The sequence below is a fragment of the Leucoraja erinacea genome, chromosome 2, assembly GCF_028641065.1.
Source record: "Leucoraja erinacea ecotype New England chromosome 2, Leri_hhj_1, whole genome shotgun sequence".
NCBI classification, from domain to species: domain Eukaryota; kingdom Metazoa; phylum Chordata; class Chondrichthyes; order Rajiformes; family Rajidae; genus Leucoraja; species Leucoraja erinaceus.
In genome coordinates this window covers 31,379,150-31,395,795 of record NC_073378.1, presented here as the reverse complement: position 1 = coordinate 31,395,795, position 16,646 = coordinate 31,379,150, and the positions used below count along the sequence as shown (strand labels likewise).

The 16,646-nt window shown below is 47.0% G+C and overlaps 1 protein-coding gene across 3 annotated transcripts in view; it reads left to right on the top strand.

The window, feature by feature from the left end:
• The window catches only part of ripor2 (RHO family interacting cell polarization regulator 2), a 157,207-nt gene that overhangs the window by 11,438 nt on the left and 129,123 nt on the right, over positions 1–16,646 (top strand). The window contains exon 1 of one of the 3 annotated variants that reach the window (XM_055654281.1): positions 8,916–9,254. The exons of the other annotated variants lie outside the window; for them this stretch is intronic. The gene's annotated coding sequence lies outside the window, so the exon portion shown is untranslated. Of the gene's footprint in view, positions 1–8,915; positions 9,255–16,646 lie in introns of those variants that run through there. 3 annotated transcript variants of the gene reach the window in all.

The window sequence follows — 16,646 nt, the reverse complement described above, 5'->3', positions numbered from 1 at the left end:
CCTGATCCCCTTAGCCACAAGGGCCACATCTAACTCCCTCTTAAATATAGTTTACCCTCTGTGGCAGAGAGTTCCAGAGATTCACCACTCTCTGTGTGAAAAAAGTTCTTCTCATCTCGGTTTTAAAGGATTTCCCCCTTATCCTTAAGCTGTGACCCCTTGTCCTGGACTTCCCCAACATCGGGAACAATCTTCCTGCATCTAGCCTGTCCAACCCCCGGCAGCTTGTTCCAGACACCCACCTCCCTTTGTGTGAAAAAGTTACACCTCGGGTTTTTATTATATCTTCCTCCCCCCCCACCTTAAACCTATGTCCTCTGATTCTCGATTCCCTTCCTCTGAAGGCATAACATAAGCCTTTTTATCTCCAGGAGCATAAGACTGCCATATTTCTTGGCTAATTTACCTACCAGCTGCAGTTGGGACCCGTGATTATATCACAGACCTGGTGTGTCGGTTGACCAACAATTATGTCTAATTCAGGAGAAAACTCTTTTGATTTCGCCCGCTGCGAATGCCAACATCAAAGAGAGTATTTTAACCGGATTCGGTTGTGGCTATTGTATAAATCTTCCTTCGCCAATCGTCTGAGACTGGACCAAATAGATAACGGATTAATTTCTCAGGCGTATTTTTACACATTTACAATCTCATCACAAGGGGGACCAGAGGAATAGATCGGGTGGACGCGCAGTCTCTTGCCCAGAGGAGGGGAATCGAGGACCAGAGGGCAGAGGTTTAAGTTGTGGGGGGAAAAGATTTAATAGGAATCTGAGGGGTACGATTTTGACACAAAGGGTGGTGGGTGCATGGAACGAGCTGCCGGAGGACGTAGTTGAGGCAAGGGCTATCACAACATTTAACAAGCAGTTTGACAGATACATGGATAGGACAGGTTTAGAGGGATATGGACCAAACGCTGGCAGGTGGGACTAGTGTAGCTGGGACATGTTGACCGGTGTGGGCAAGTTGGGCTGAAGGGTCTGTTTCCACGCTGTAATTATAATCGTAATCATAATTTGATTATTAACTATGTATGTTTTGCAACATATGAGGAATTTGATTTGCCAAACTGTCATACCAATAAAAAGGCAATAAAACACACAAAATACATTTTAACATAAACATCCACCACAGTGACTCCTCCACATTCTTCACTGTGTTGGAAGGTGAAAAAAAGTCTCTGCCACAACTACTGGCAGTTTGTTCCGTGCACCCACCACCCTTTGTGTGAAATAGTTATCCCTCAGATTCTCCCCTTAACCTTAAACCTATGACCTGCGTCTGCCCAATCTATTCCTCTCATGATTTTGAACACCTCTCTAAGATCTACCCTCATCCTCCTGCGCTCCAAGGAATAGAGTCCCAGCCTGCTCTAGCTATGACCCTCAAATCCTGGCAACATCCTCATAAATCTCTGCCCCCTTTCCAACTTGACAACATCTTTCCTGTAACATGGTGCGCAGAACTGAACACAATACTCTAAATGCGTCCTCACCGCCGTCTTGGACAACTGCAACATGACCTCCCAACGTCTATGCTCAATACTCTGACAGATGAAGGCCAATGTGCAGGATATTGCCTTTTGTATTCAGCCACCCAACAGCAGGTGGAGTGCTGTACGCATGCAGCAATGGTCCAAATAAAGAGAAGGTAGCATGGTGGCACAGCGGATGAGTTGTTGCCTTACAGCGCCAGAAGCCCAGGTTCGATCCTGACCACGGGTGCTGTCTGTACGGAGTTTGTACATTCTCCACGTGACCTGCGTGGTTTTTCTCCGGGAGCTCCGGTTTCCTCCCGCACTCCAAAGATGTACAGGTTTGTAGGTTAACTGGCTTGGTATAATTGTAAATTGTCCCTAGTGTGTGTGGGATAGTGCTAGTGTGCGGGGATTGCCGGTCGGTGCGGACCCGGTGGGCCGAGGGGCCTGTTTCCGCGCTGCATCTTTAAACTAGGCAAGAATTTAATAAACCACTTTCCCCTCAATTAATGGGAAGAGTCAACTGTGCATTCTGATTTTCGGAATTGGTTGGATAAACCACAGTGTATTCCCATTGCTTCAGGTCAATCGCTTGGAGACTATTTCTAAATTCCAGCTAATCTCTTCACTGGCATTATCATTCATCTGGGCAGGCAGTCATATCTGGGTAAGCTTTTCATTCCATGGAAACTTATCAGGTTGTGGATTTACTGGTGCAGTGCGAGATAAACTATCCGCCTCAGACAGGATCTTGTGGTATAATAAACGATAATTCATCTTTTATTTCTCTCCCTATCTATAATGATGAATACATCTCCTATCCATTGTAAAACCTGGTGATCATTTACTATGTTGCAGAAGGCAATTAACCTACAAGCCTGTGTCGGCAGGAACTACAGAAGCTGGTTTAAACCGAAGATGGACACAAAAAGCTGGTGTACCTCAACAGGCCAGACAGCATCTCTGGGGAGAAGGAATAGGTGACGTTTCGTTTCGGGTCTGAAGAAGGGCCTCGACACGAAGCGTCGCCTATTTTCTCCAGAGATGCTGCCTGACCCGCTGAGTTACTCCAGCATTTTGTGTCCCTCTTCAACGTACGAACCTATGCGTCTTTGGAGTGTGGGAGGAAACAGGAACACTGGTTGGAGAAGTGTGAAAACGCACACATCTCCAGATTCAGGGACAGTTTCTTCCCAGCTGTTATCAGGCAACTGAACCATCCCACCACAACCAGAGAGCAGTGCTGAACTACTATCTACCTTATTGGTGACCCTTGGTCTATCTTTGATCGGACTTTATCTTGCACTAAATGTTATTCTCTTTATCATGTATCTGCCAATTGTATCAGGGCGGTCATGGTGGCATAGCGGTAGAGTTGCTGCCTTACAGCGAATGCTGCACCGGAGACCCGGGTTCGATTCTGACTACGGGTGCTGTCTGTATGGAGTTTATATCCGTGACCTGCGCGGGTTTTCTCTGAGATCTTCGGTTTCCTCCCACGCTTCAAAGACGTACAGGTTTGTAGGTTAATTGGCTTGGTAAATGTAAAACTTGTCCCTAGTGGGTGTAGGATAGTGTTAGGTGTCCTTGAGACTCTTGAAAGGCGCCCATAAATAAAATTTATTATTATTATTATTATTAATGTGAAGGGATCGCTGGTCGGCGCGGACCCGGTGGACCGAAGCTGAATCTCAAAACTAAACTAAACTAAATGTATTGGCTTCCTGGCGACTGGTTAGCATGCAACAAAGAAAGCTTTGATCGGACTTTAGTGGCTTTAGAAAAACGTTATTCCCTTCGCCATGTATCTACACACTGTAAATGGTTCGATTGTAATTATATATTGTCTTTCTGCTGACTGGTTAGTACGCAACAAAAGCATTTCACTGTACCTCGGTACACGTGGTAATAAACTAAACTGAACTTAAATGAAACACCCGGAGAAAACCCACGCGGTCACGGGGAGAACGTACAAACTCCGTACAGACAGCACCCGTAGTCAGGATTGAACCGGGGGTTTGCGGCTGTGAGGCAGCAACTCGACCGCTGCTCCACCGTGCCATCTTGTAGGTTCCTGTAATATAATAAGTAATAATCAATCTTTCATTTCTTGCTCCTATCTATAATGATAGATATAATATGGGAGAGTGAACACTGACGCGTTAAGCTGCTGCTGCTCTCTCTTTGAATTATGTATTGTTGATGTCCCTACTATTTTTTTTTTAGTTTTTTGTTTTATTCTGCTTATATGTTTTGTAATCTGCTTATTAAATTTTGTAAGGCATCCTTGAGAGTCTTTGAAAGGCGCCCATAAGTATAATGTTAATAATAATACTAATAATAATAATAATAATAATAATAATAGATAATATATAATAGATATAATATAGATAGATATAATCCTATCTTTTGCAAACACTGATAAAAATTGGGCGACTTTTTAATTTCACCCGACACATCATTTTATAAAACCTGGGATAAATGGAAATAGAACAGCCAGAGTTTTAATGACTAATATTATTTACTTTTATAACACATTGCTTTGACATTTGTAAGGACTTTTCAAAAATTCTCACGCCAATTAAATTCAAGTGAAACAACTTTCGCGGATGCGTTTCAGACACTAAAATGATAATATTACTACAATAGACAATAGGTGCAGGAGGAGGCCATTCAGCCCTTCGAGCTAGCACCGCTATTCACTGCGATCATGGCTGATCATCCACAATCAGTACCCCGTTCCTGCCTTCTCCCCACATCCTCTGACTCCTCTAGAACCGGCTGGTTCTCTGTAATGTTATGTAGTAGTTTAATTTAGTTTAGAGGTACAGTGCGAAAACTGGCCCTTCGGTCCGCAGAGTCCATTCTATCCTACAAAATTGGCGGCACGGTGGCGCAGCGGTAGGGTTGCTGCCATACGGCGCCAGAAACCCAGGTTCAATCCTGACCACGGGCTCTGTCGTTACGGAGTTCGTACGTTCTCCTCGTGACCTGCATGGATTTTTCTCCAGGATTTCGCCCATACTCCAATGATGTGCAGGTGTGTAGGTTAACATAGAAACATAGAAACATAGTAAATAGGTGCAGGAGTAGGCCATTCGGCCCTTCGAGCCTGCACCACCATTCAATATGATCATGGCCGATCATCTGTTCCTGCCTTCCCTCCATACCCCCTGATCCCTTTAGCCACACGGGCCACATCTAACTCCCTCTTAAATATGGCCAATGAACTGGCCTCAACTATCTTCTGCGGCAGAGAATTCCAGAGATTCACCACTCTCTGTGTGAAAAAAGTTTTCCTCATCTCGGTCCTAAAAGATTTCCCCCTTATCCTTAAACTATGACCCCTTGTTAATTGGCTTGGTGTAATAGTAAATTGTGCCCAGTGTAAACGACTGAATGCAGGATAGTGTTAGTGTGCGGGGAGATCGGCGCGGTCTCGATGGGCCGAAGGGCCTGTTTCCGCGCTGTGGCACTAAATTAAACTAAACTAAACTAAACTGAAACTCCACAGTAAACCGGCTCAAGTGGTATTCCACATTTTGTGAATTAATTTCCGTAAAAGCTCACAAATTGATTTGGTAAATTGCACTCATTATTAAGCTCCAGTTCTTAAAAGCCCCTTGATCTGTTCCACTGGTTATTGTGCACTGGTGCGTGATAGTGTGCCTAAAAATCAATTAAGCGGTGCTCAAAAACAATCGCTGTTTACAGGCAGCGCCTTTAAGTTCCTCGAAAATTACTGGTCACAGAAAACAGTTGCAATGAATTTCCTAGAAGCGATTGTTATTCTCTTAGTATTTTACACCACTATGGCGCAGCGGTAGAGTTGCTGCCTTGCAACGCCAGAGACCCGGGTTCGATCCCGACACTGGGTGCTGTCTGTACAGAGTTTGTACATTCTCCCTGTGACTGTGTGGGTTTTCTCCAGGTGCTCCGGTTTCCTCCCACACTCCAAAGATGTACAGGTTTGTAGGTTAATTGGCTTGGTATCAATGTAAATTATCCCCAGTGTGTGGGGTAGTGTTAATAGACAATAGACAATAGGTGCAGGAGTAGGCCATTCGGCCCTTCGAGCCAGCACCGCCATTCAATGTGATTATGGCTGATCATCCACAATCAGTACCCCATTCCTGCCTTCTCCCCATATCCCCTGACTCCGCTATCTTTAAAAGCCCTATCTAGCTCTCTCTTGAAAGTATCCAGAGAACCGGCCTCCACCGCCCTCTGAGGCAGAGAATTCCACAGACTCACCACTCTCAGTGAGAAAAAGTGTTTCCTCATCTCCGTTCTAAATGGCTTACCTCTTATTCTTAAACTGTGGCCCCTGGTTCTGGACTCCCCCAACATTGGGAACATGTTTCCTGCCTCTAGCTTGTCCAAGTCATTAACAATCTTATATGTTTCAATAAGATATCCTCTCATCCTTCTAAACACCAGAGTGTACAAGCCCAGCCGCTCCATTCTCCCAGCATATGACAGTCATTCTATTCTATTGTGCTGCATGGGAAGTCAAATTCCACTGCACCTTAACTGGTGCATGTGACAATAAATGTGAACTTGAACTTGAACTTGAACTTGAACAGAGCACCTGGGGAAGACCCACGCAGGTCACTTGGGAGAACCTCCAAACTCTGTGCAGACAGGAACAGTGGTCGGAATTGAACCCGGGTCTCCGGCGCCGTGAGGCAGCAGCCAGCATTGACTCCGATGGGCTGAAGGGCCTGTTTCCATGCTGTCCCTCCCTCCGAACTAAACTGAGTACATTCAACAGCATCGACTGTTCCTGCAACGTGCTTGTTGGATATCAAGTTGTTAGAAGTCGTCAACATCTCATTTTGTTTTTCACGGGAGCTCCAGCGCGCTTTAGGTGACGCTGCCTGTTTACAATCGACAGCTAATTTCAACCTGCGCCCATGTGGGATGTTAACGGATGTGGAATAGAGATGAAGGGACGCGGTGGAAGATACGGATTAATAACCTTGCCTCATCACCAAGCATAATTGGCCCTGCCGCAGCTGCGCCTGGTAATTATGTGGCGCTAAGAAGCATCACTAGAACGCCGTTGGGTATCGTGTGTCAGTTTCATGTTATTAGGCAGCCCTGAAATTCAAAGCTTCTTAACAAAGTCTGGGTTGAATTTCAGCTGCGTCAGGAAGGAACTGCAGGTGCAGGTTTCATACCGAAGATAGACGTAAAGTACTGGAGTAGCCCAGTGGGCCAGGCAGCATCTCTGGAGAATAAAAAGAATAGGTGACGTTTGGATCGAGACCCTTCTCAGCAGGTCAGGCAGTATCTGGAAATAGGGGGCGTTTCGGGTCAAGATTTCTTCTGCAGTCTGAAGAAGTTCAAGTTCCTCAGTCTGAAGAAGGGATTCGGCCCGAAACAATAGACAATAGACAATAGGTGCAGGAGTAGGCCATTTGGCCCTTCGAGCCAGCACCGCCATTCAATATGATCAAGGCTGATCATCCCCAATCAGTACCCCGTTCCTGCCTTCTCCCCATATCCCCTGGCGCCGCTATTTTTAAGAGCCCTATCTAGCTCTCTCCTGAAAGTATCCATAGAACCTGCCTCCCTGTCTGAGGCAGAGCATTCCACAGACTCCCTGTGAGAAAAAGTGTTTCCAATCTCTGTGAGAAAAAAACGTTGCCTATTTCCTTCGCTCCATAGATGCTGCTTCACCCGTTGAGTTTCTCCAGCATTTTTGTCTACCCAAGTTCAAGTTACATTTATTGTCACAAGCAGCAATTGGTGCAGTGACATTTCAGTCTGAAGAAGGGTCTCGACCTGAAACGTCACCCGCTCCTTTTCTCCAGAGGTGCTGCCTGACTCGCTGAGTTACTCCAACATTTTGTGTCACGCTTTATCTGACTGAGTTTATTGTTTTGTAGTGAAACGATGAAACTTTCGAAAGGTTTAAATACCGTTTATGTCTCGCAAGCATCCTGTTGAAATTATGCGTAGCCAAACTAGCCAATAAATCTTCAGTGAAAAGATTTTGTTGCGTGTCAACCAGTCAGTGGAAAGACAATACATGATTACAGTCGAGCCGTCCACAGTGTACAGATTCATGATAAAAATGAATCGCATTGAGTGAAACGTTAGGAGAATGGGGTTAGAAGGGAGAGATTGATCAGCCAGGATTGAATGGTGCAGTAGACTTGATGGGCCGAATGGCCTAATTCTACTCCTATTCCTTATGACCTTGTGATAAAGTCCAGTAATGTTTAGCAAAGGGAGAAACGGGGTATTGATAGTGGATGATCAGCCATGATCACATTGAATGGCGGTGCTGGCTCGAAGGGCCGAATGGCCTACTCCTGCACCTATTGTCTATAAAGTCTGCATGAAGATAATCCGAAGGTCTTCAATGAGGTAGATGGTGGGTCAGGATCACACTCCAGTTTAAACTTTTGGACTTTAGACTTTAGAGATACAGCGTGGATACAGGCCCTTCGGCCCACTGCCCCATGGTCACCCCAACACTAACACCATCCTACACACTCGGGACAATTTACAATTTTACCTAAGCCTATTGGCCTACAAACCTGCACGTCTTTGGGGTGTGGGAGGAAACCGGAGCACCCAGAGAAAACCCACGCAGGTCGTGGGCAGAACGTGCAAACTCCATTCAGACAGCACCCGTGGTCAGGATCAATCCCGGGTCTCTGGCGCTGTGAGGCAGCAACTCTACCGCTGCGCCACCGTGCCGCCCCAAAGTTGTTGCTAGGACAGTTGGGATGATAGGATAGGGTTGTGCGGGATATCAAGGTGACGGTAAGCTGCGTTTATCGCACAACAAACCAAATGACCTATCACACATAGATGGTGATTTCTCAGTAGGCAGAAGAATGGGGCTGTGGGGGACAGATAGATCAGCCAGGATTGAATGGCGGAGCAGACTCAAAGGGCCGAATGGCCTAATTCTGCTGTGATAACTTATGAACTTATGTATTTTCTCATGGTAGAAAAATGCTGGAGAAACTCAGCGGGTGCGGCAGCTGCGATGGAGCGAAGGAAATAGGTGCCCTTTTGGGTCGAGACCCTTCTTTTGTCATGTAAGGTGACCAAACCTTTTTCACACAAAGGGTGGTGAGTGTATGGAACAAGCTGCCAGAGGAGGCAGTTGAGGCTGGGACTATCCCATCGTCTAAGAAACAGGTCAGACAGGTACATGGATTGGACAGGTTTTGGAGGGATATGGACCAATCGCGGGCAGGTGGGACTAGTGGGTAGCTGGGATATTGTTGGCCGGTGTGGGCAAGTTGGGCCGAAGGTTAATAGACAATAGGTGCAGGAGTAGGCCATTCGGCCCTTCGAGACAGCACCGCCATTCAATGTGATCATGTTTCCTCACTCTATGACTCTATAAAACGATCTCCACGCTGTCTTTATGCAGGCTGCTGGTTCAACGCCGTTAGGTTTGGACGCCGTGGAGGAGAGTCATTTGTTGCAGGGGACAATAGCAGGGGACGATGTGCGCTTATCTCCTGTTCCCAGCCGTGTCCCCGTCACCACGGGAATACGAATAAGTGCCAGGCACCCTCCCCTCTTGCCCGTCATTATCAAACGCGGCTCCGGGACAGGCTCCTGTGCACGCCAAGCAGTGTTGTTGGAAAATTAAAAAAAGCCCACAAGACACACGGCCCGGGTCTTACAGCAGTGGGAGCTGACATGGTGCTGGGAACGGTGAAGCGCTTCAGGACAATGGGGACGCTACTCTGAAGAAGCACAACAAACACACAGGCGACATGGTGATATCTATATCCAGGTTGGTGCTCTGTTGACGGCTACAAGCGAGAGGTATTTTATTCTATCTGTTCTGCGATGAATTGACTGGAGAGGAGAGAGAGAGAGATATGCAGGGGAGAAATATTGAAACGCAGGGTAGGCAGAATAACCAGGGGTGGACAAAAATGCTGGAGAAACTCAGCGGGTGAGGCACTGCTGAGTTTCTCCAGCATTTTTGTCTACCTTCGATTTTCCATCATCTGCAGTTCCTTCTTAAACAGAATAACCAGAGGAGAGAGGGGGGGGGGGGGGGTCGTTATGGTAACAGCAAGCATCTTATGACCAGACGTGCAGTAATCAAGGATAGCGACACAAGATCTCTCAAATGACAATACTTTTTCTCACAGAGAGTTGTGAGTCTGTGGAATTCTCTGCCTCTGCAGGTTCTCTGGATGCTTTCAAGAGAGAGCTAGTTAGGGCTCTTTAAAATAACGGAGTCAGGGGATATGGGGAGAAGGCAGGAACGGGGTACTGATTGGGGATGATCAGCTGTGATCGCATTGAATGGCGGTGCTGGCTCGAAGGGCCGAATGGCCTACTCCTGCACCTATTGTCTATTGTTTTCAATTGATTTGTCCTGCAGTGAATTGACTGCAGTGGAATATTACAAGACAGGACACACAGAATCAGAGATAGTTATAATAACAAGCATCTCAGCAGACGAGAATTTACCAAGAACAGCGACAAAGATTTCTTAAATTACCGGTGAAAAGGTGAATCATTTTGAGGCTCTTCATTGTCCTGTGCAATAGGCTCCTGTACCACAGCATATAGAAACAGAGAAAATAGGTGCAGGAGGAGACCGTTCGGCCCTTCGAGCCAGCACCGCCATTCAATGCGATCATGGCTGATCATCCACAATCAGTACCCCGTTTCCTGACTTATCCCCATATCGCCTGACTCCGCTATCTTTAAGAGCTTTATCCAGCTTTCTCTTGAAAGCATCCAGAGAATTGGGCACCACTATCTTCCGAGACAGAGAATTCCACAGACTCACAACTCTCTGTGTGAAAAAGTGTTTCCTCGTCTCCGTTCTAAATGGCTTACCCCTTATTCTTAAACTGTGGCCCCTGGTTCTGGACTCCCCCAACATCGGGAACATGTTTCCTGCCTCGAGCATGTCCAAACCCTGAATAATCTTTTGTCTCAATAAGATGCCCTCTCATCCTTCAAAATACCAGAGTATGTAAACCCAGCCGCTCCATTCTCTCAGCATATGACAGTCCCGCCATCCCGGGAATTAACCTCGTGAACCTACGCTGCACTCGCTCAAAAGCAAGGGAGGGATAGGTGCCAAACGCAGGCAGGTGGGACTAGTGTATCTGGGACGTGTTGGCCGGTGTGGGCAGGTTGGGCTGAGGGGCCTGGTTCCACACTGTATCACTCTATGACTCGATCACTCTATACAGTAAATGCTTGCCTGTGTTGCTCCACCTCACTCACTCGGTGTCCACAGCACTTTCTGTATTTATTGCAGATTGTTGTGATTTTCTGTGGCATCTGATTCCAATTCCTTGGTCCAATCTTCGACCAGCGTTTTAGGGCTATGTTTTGTACCCACGCATGAGAGGTATGGTGGCGCAGCGGTAGAGCTGCTGCCTTACAGTCCCGGGTTCCATCCCGACTACGGGTGCTGCCTGTACGGAGTTTGCACGTTCTCCCCGTGACCTGCGTGGATTTTCTCTGGGTGCTCCGGTTTCCTCCCACACTCCAAAGACGTACAGGTTTGTAAATTGTCCTCCGTGTGTGTGGGATAGTGCTAGGGTAGGCGGAGCTTCTTGACCGGCACGGGCAAGTTGGGGCCGAAGGGCCTGTCTCCGTGCTGTGGGTCTATTTCCACACGGTACCACTATGACTGACACTATGACATTAACTCTATTATTGATTGGTGTTAGTTCACGTGAGCGATCTTTTGGTGCCAAATTACTTTGGTTGGCTGTACCAATAACATGTTTCTACACTGGCACCTATTATTTCATCCAGCGTTAACTGTCTGCAAGATTTTCATGCTGGTAATGAAAAAATAGAAATATAATATATTTAAGGATGATAAAACCACTGATGCCAAACACTTCAGCACATTACCTGTCCAATCCAATTGTAAGTTGAATAGGTCTTCTTCGGTTTTATCAATTTGTCCTTGACTATTCCAAATAATCATACCACATTGGATGAAAAAGCTACTTCCAGCATCTTTAGTTTAGTTTAGTTTAGTTTGGAGATACAGCGCGGAAACAGGTCCTTCGGCCCACCGAGTCCGTGCCGGCCAGCGATCCGCGCACACTAACAATATCCTGCATACGCTAGGGACAAGATTCCTGATTAGTACGGGTGTCAGGGGTTATGGGGAGAAGGCAGGAGAATGGGGTTGAGAGGGAAAGACAGATCAGCCATGATTGAATGGCGGAGTAGACTTGATGGGCCGAATGGCGCAATTCCTCTCCTATCACTTATGAACAAGAACATTGAATATAAATTTGTTTCTTTTGTCCAATTTAGCCCAATATATGGGATATCCCGGCTAATACGGGACAGTTGGCAACCCTAATTTGGGGGTATTAGCTACAAGCAGAGGTTGGAAAAACTGGTATTATTTTCTCTAAAAGATATGAGAGAAACAGTAGTGTTAATTAAAAGGCTTTTAGATAGGAATATGGACATGCAAGGAAGTTAGGGATATGGATCATGAGTTTAGGCTGATGAGTTTGGTTTATCTTGACATCATGTTTAACACAGTCATTATGGGCCAAAGGGCACGTTCCCACGCTGTGCTTTCCTATGCCTTATGGTGGAACTCAACATTTCAGAAACTCTCCTTCCATACCACTCCATTTTACCACTGTGTAGGAAGGAAATGTGACCGTAGATAGACACATAAATGCTGGAGTAACTCAGTGGGACAGGCAGCATCTCTGGAGAGAAGGAATGGGTGACGTTTCAGTGTCTGAAGAAAGGTCTCGGCCCCCAAAACGCACCCATTCCTTCTCTCCAGAGACGCTGCCTGTCCCACTGAGTTAAGGGCCTGCCCCACTTGGGCGTCATTTGCACGCAATTTACGCGACATCATTTACGCGTCACATAGAAACATAGAAATTAGGTGCAGGAGTAGGCCATTCGGCCCTTCGAGCCTGCACCGCCATTCAATATGATCATGGCTGATCATCCAACTCAGTATCCCGTACCTGCCTTCTCTCCATACCCCCTGATCCCCTTGGCCACAAGGGCCACATCTAACTCCCTCTTAAATATAGCCAATGAACTGGCCTCAACTACCCACTGTGGCAGAGAGTTCCAGAGATTCACCACTCTCTGTGTGAAAAAAGTTCTCCTCATCTCGGTTTTAAAGGATTTCCCCCTTATCCTTAAGCTGTGACCCCTTGTCCTGGACTTCCCCAACATCGGGAACAATCTTCCTGCAACTAGCCTGTCCACCCCTTAAGAATTTTGTAAGTTTCTATAAGATCCCCTCTCAATCTCCTAAATTCTAGAGAGTATAAACCAAGTCTATCCAGTCTTTCTTCATAAGACAGTCCTGACATCCCAGGAATCAGTCTGGTGAACCGTCTCTGCACTCCCTCTATGGCAATAATGTCCTTCCTCAGATTTGGAGACCAAAACTGCACGCAATACTCCAGGTGTGGTCTCACCAAGACCCTGTACAACTGCAGTAGAACCTCCCTGCTCCTATACTCAAATCGTGCCGCGCACGTGATTGGTGCGTGGTGACGTAGGCAGTGACGCACAATTGTGCACGCGCTCCAAGGGTTTTGGGATGTAGAATAGAATAGAATAGAATAGTTTCTTTATTGTCATTGTAACATGGGCCATGTACAACGAAATTTAAAATGTCAGCCAGTCAGTGCAGCATTCAAACATTTCTAAAGCTAACGAAACATCCACGGTAAAATAATAAAGATAAGCAATAAATAAAAAAACACAGACAAAGCACGCATACACACCCAACCCTCCATCCTTCTGTCGATTTCACCGTTACCACAGTCCCTTAGTCTGTATCGCCCCTGCGTTCCTTGGCGGCCACATTTAGTGCTTTTATAGCAGTGGGGTAAAAACTGTTTTGTAGTCTATTTGTCCTTGTCCTTGTGGATCTGTACCGTCTGCCTGACGGCAACAGTTCAAACAGGGAGTGTCCGGGGTGGGAGATGTCCTTTATTATATTCTGGTTTTTTTTGGTGCAGCGGGAACTGTGTAGGTCCTCCAAGGTAAGGAGAGGGCAGCCGACAATCCTCTGGGCGTTGTCAATGGCCCTCTGGAGCGCTTTCCTCTGAGCCACTGTGCAGCTGGTGTACCACACGCATACACAGTATGTTAGTATGCTCTCAATGGAGCACCGATAAAAGGACAGCAGCAGCCTCTGAGTGATGTTGTTCTTCCTGAGCACCCGCAGGAAGTGCAGTCTCTGCTGGACCTTTTTCAGCAGCGCAGTGGTGTTCACGCTCCACGTCAGGTCCTCCTCAATGTGGATTCCCAGGAAGCGGAAATCCGCCACCCTCTCTACACAGTCCCCTCTGATGGTCAGTGGTACCATGTCCGTTTTGTTTTTCCTGAAGTCTATTATTACCTCCTTCGTCTTTGAGGTGTTGAGGAGCAGGTTATTTTCTTCGCACCACCCTGTCAGCTGCTCCACCTCATCCCGGTAGGCGTACTCGTCCCCCGCGGAGATGAGTCCCACCACTGTAGTGTCATCCGCAAATTTGACAATGGTGTTGCTGTGGTGGACTGGGGTGCAGTCATGCGTGTAGATGGTGTAGAGCAGGGGGCTCAGTACACAGCCCTGTGGAGAGCCGGTACTGAGGCTGAGGGCCGTGGATGTGTGATGGCCCACTCTGACTCTCTGGCTTCGACCCGACAGGAAGCTATTTATCCACGTACAGGTGGAGTGTGGAAGTCCCAAGTCCCCCAGTTTGTCCACCAGTTTGTGGGGAAGGATAGTATTAAAAGCAGAGCTGTAGTCCACAAAGAGCATCCGCACGTAGCTCCCCCGCTGCTCCAGGTGAGACAGTGCAGCATGGAGAGCTGTGGCTACAGCGTCCTCTGTGGATCTATTCGCTCTGTACGCAAACTGGTGGGGGTCAAAGCTTCGGGGCAGAAGTGATGTGATGTGACCCCGGACCAGTTTTTCAAAACACTTCATCACCACTGGTGTGAGTGCGACTGGCCGGTAGTCGTTGAGGCTGGAGATGTTGTTTTTTTTGGGCAAGGGGACTATGGTGGAGGATTTCAGACAGGGTGGAACAGTGGACTGGGCCAGAGACTGGTTAAAAATCCTCGTCCAGACTCCAGCCAGCTGGTCTGCGCAGTCCTTCAACACGCGTCCAGAGACGCCGTCCGGACCAGTAGCCTTCCTTGGAGCCACCAGTAGCCATCTACGTGACGCGCAAATGACACCTAAGTGGGACAGGCCTTCTACTCCAGCATTGTGTGTCTATCTCCCTTTTCCAGTTTGGTGTAAAGGTAAGGACTTCCATCCTGAAAGATGAGGGGACTGTTTTGCAATATCATTTATTCATTCAAGAAGGATAACACAGATGCACAGGAAAATGCACGGGAAAATCTTTAGTTTGATTGAAGATGGAGGTTTATCTCACAGATACAAGACAGAGTTTCTTTTTTTTTCCACAATTCTTTGCATCATCATCATCATGAAAACATTAGCAACGCAGTGACGCTGGTTTCCGACGGGAACGGTGAGGAATCCACCTTACATCTCTGTCCAGTTCCTACGGACTTCCGCCGCTGGAAGTATAGGATTTTGGTCTGTGTGTTCTTTATCACGTTCCTTACAAAGCTATGTACGACAGTGATCGCAACTTCTACAGAAGTGTGGATGGCCGTTTGCTCGCTAAGAGCTCATCCGTCCTTTGACAGGTCTTGTTTTTGGTCCTGTTGGGGGTGCACAACCCCCTCCTCACCCGGCAAACCAGGTGGGGGAGACGGTTTAGTCGTCGACTATCCGACCATGGAGCAGGTAGCACGGGATCACATGGTACCCGTGGCGGGGGGAACTCCCCCTGACCTGACCTGAACAATCCTTTGCAGTTTTGAGTGTTTATTTCCAATATCAAAATCACATAATCTAGCATAGACACAAAATGCATGTGTAACTCAGCGGGTCAGGCAGCATCTCTGGAGAGAAGGAATAGGTGACGTTTCGGGTCCAGACCCTTCTTTAGACAGCATCTTTTTCTCCAGAGATGCTGCCTGACCCGCTGAGTTACACCAGCACTTTGTGTCTATCTTTGGTGTAAACCAGCATCTGCAGTTCCTTTCTACACATTTTGTCCGCTCATTTGCCCTCACTCCAGCTCCCACACCACCTTCCCCACCGGGCGTCGGGAGCTGGCAGCCGCCGTCACTCCTCGTTCACTGCGACCCCTTAATGCAAGGAGCATTCAAAATAAGGTGGATGAATTGAATGTACAGTTAATAGTTAAGCAATATGATATAGTTGGAATTATGGAGACATGGCTGCAGGGTGACCAAGGCTGGGAGCTAAATGTGCAGGGGTATTCAATATTCAGGAAGGATAGACAGAAAGGAAGAGGTGGTGTGATGGCATTGCTGATTAAAGAGGAGATTAATGCAATAGCAAGTAGAAACATTAGCTTGGATGCTGCAGAGTCGGTATGGGTAGAACTGTGAAATAGCCAGGGGCAGAAACCGCTTGTTGGAGTTGAAAAATAATCTTGAATCTTGAATCTTGTTGTATACAGACCACCAAACAGCAGTAGGGAGGTTGGGGATAGCATCAAGCAGGAAATTGGGGATGCGTGTAGCAAAGGTACAGCAGTTATCATGGGTGACTTTAATCTACATATAGATTGAGCCAACCAAATTGGTAACAGTGCTGAGGGGGAGGATTTCCTGGGATGTAAACGGGATGGGTTTTTAAACCAATATGTAGAGGAACCGACTAGAGGGCAGGCCATCCTAGACTGGGTATTGTGTAATGAGGAAGGATTAGTTAGCGATCTTGTTGTGCAAGGCCCCTTGGGCAACAGTGACCATAATATGGTGGAATTTTGCATTAGGATGGAGAGTGACTCGGTTAATTCAGAGACTAGGGTCCTGAACTTGAATAAAGGAGACTTTGAAGGTATGAGACGGGAATTGGCTAGGATAGACGGGCAAATTATACTTCAAGGGTTGACGGTGGAGATGCAATGGTGAAGATTTAAAGACCGCGTGGATGAACTCCAGAAATTCTTCACCCCTGTCTGGCGAAAAAATAAAACTGGGAAGGCGGCTCAACCGTGGCTGACGAGGGAAGTCAAGGATAGTGTTAAATCCAAGGAAGAGGCTTATAAATTGGCCAGAAGAAGCGGCAAACCAGAGGACTGGGAGAAATTCACAA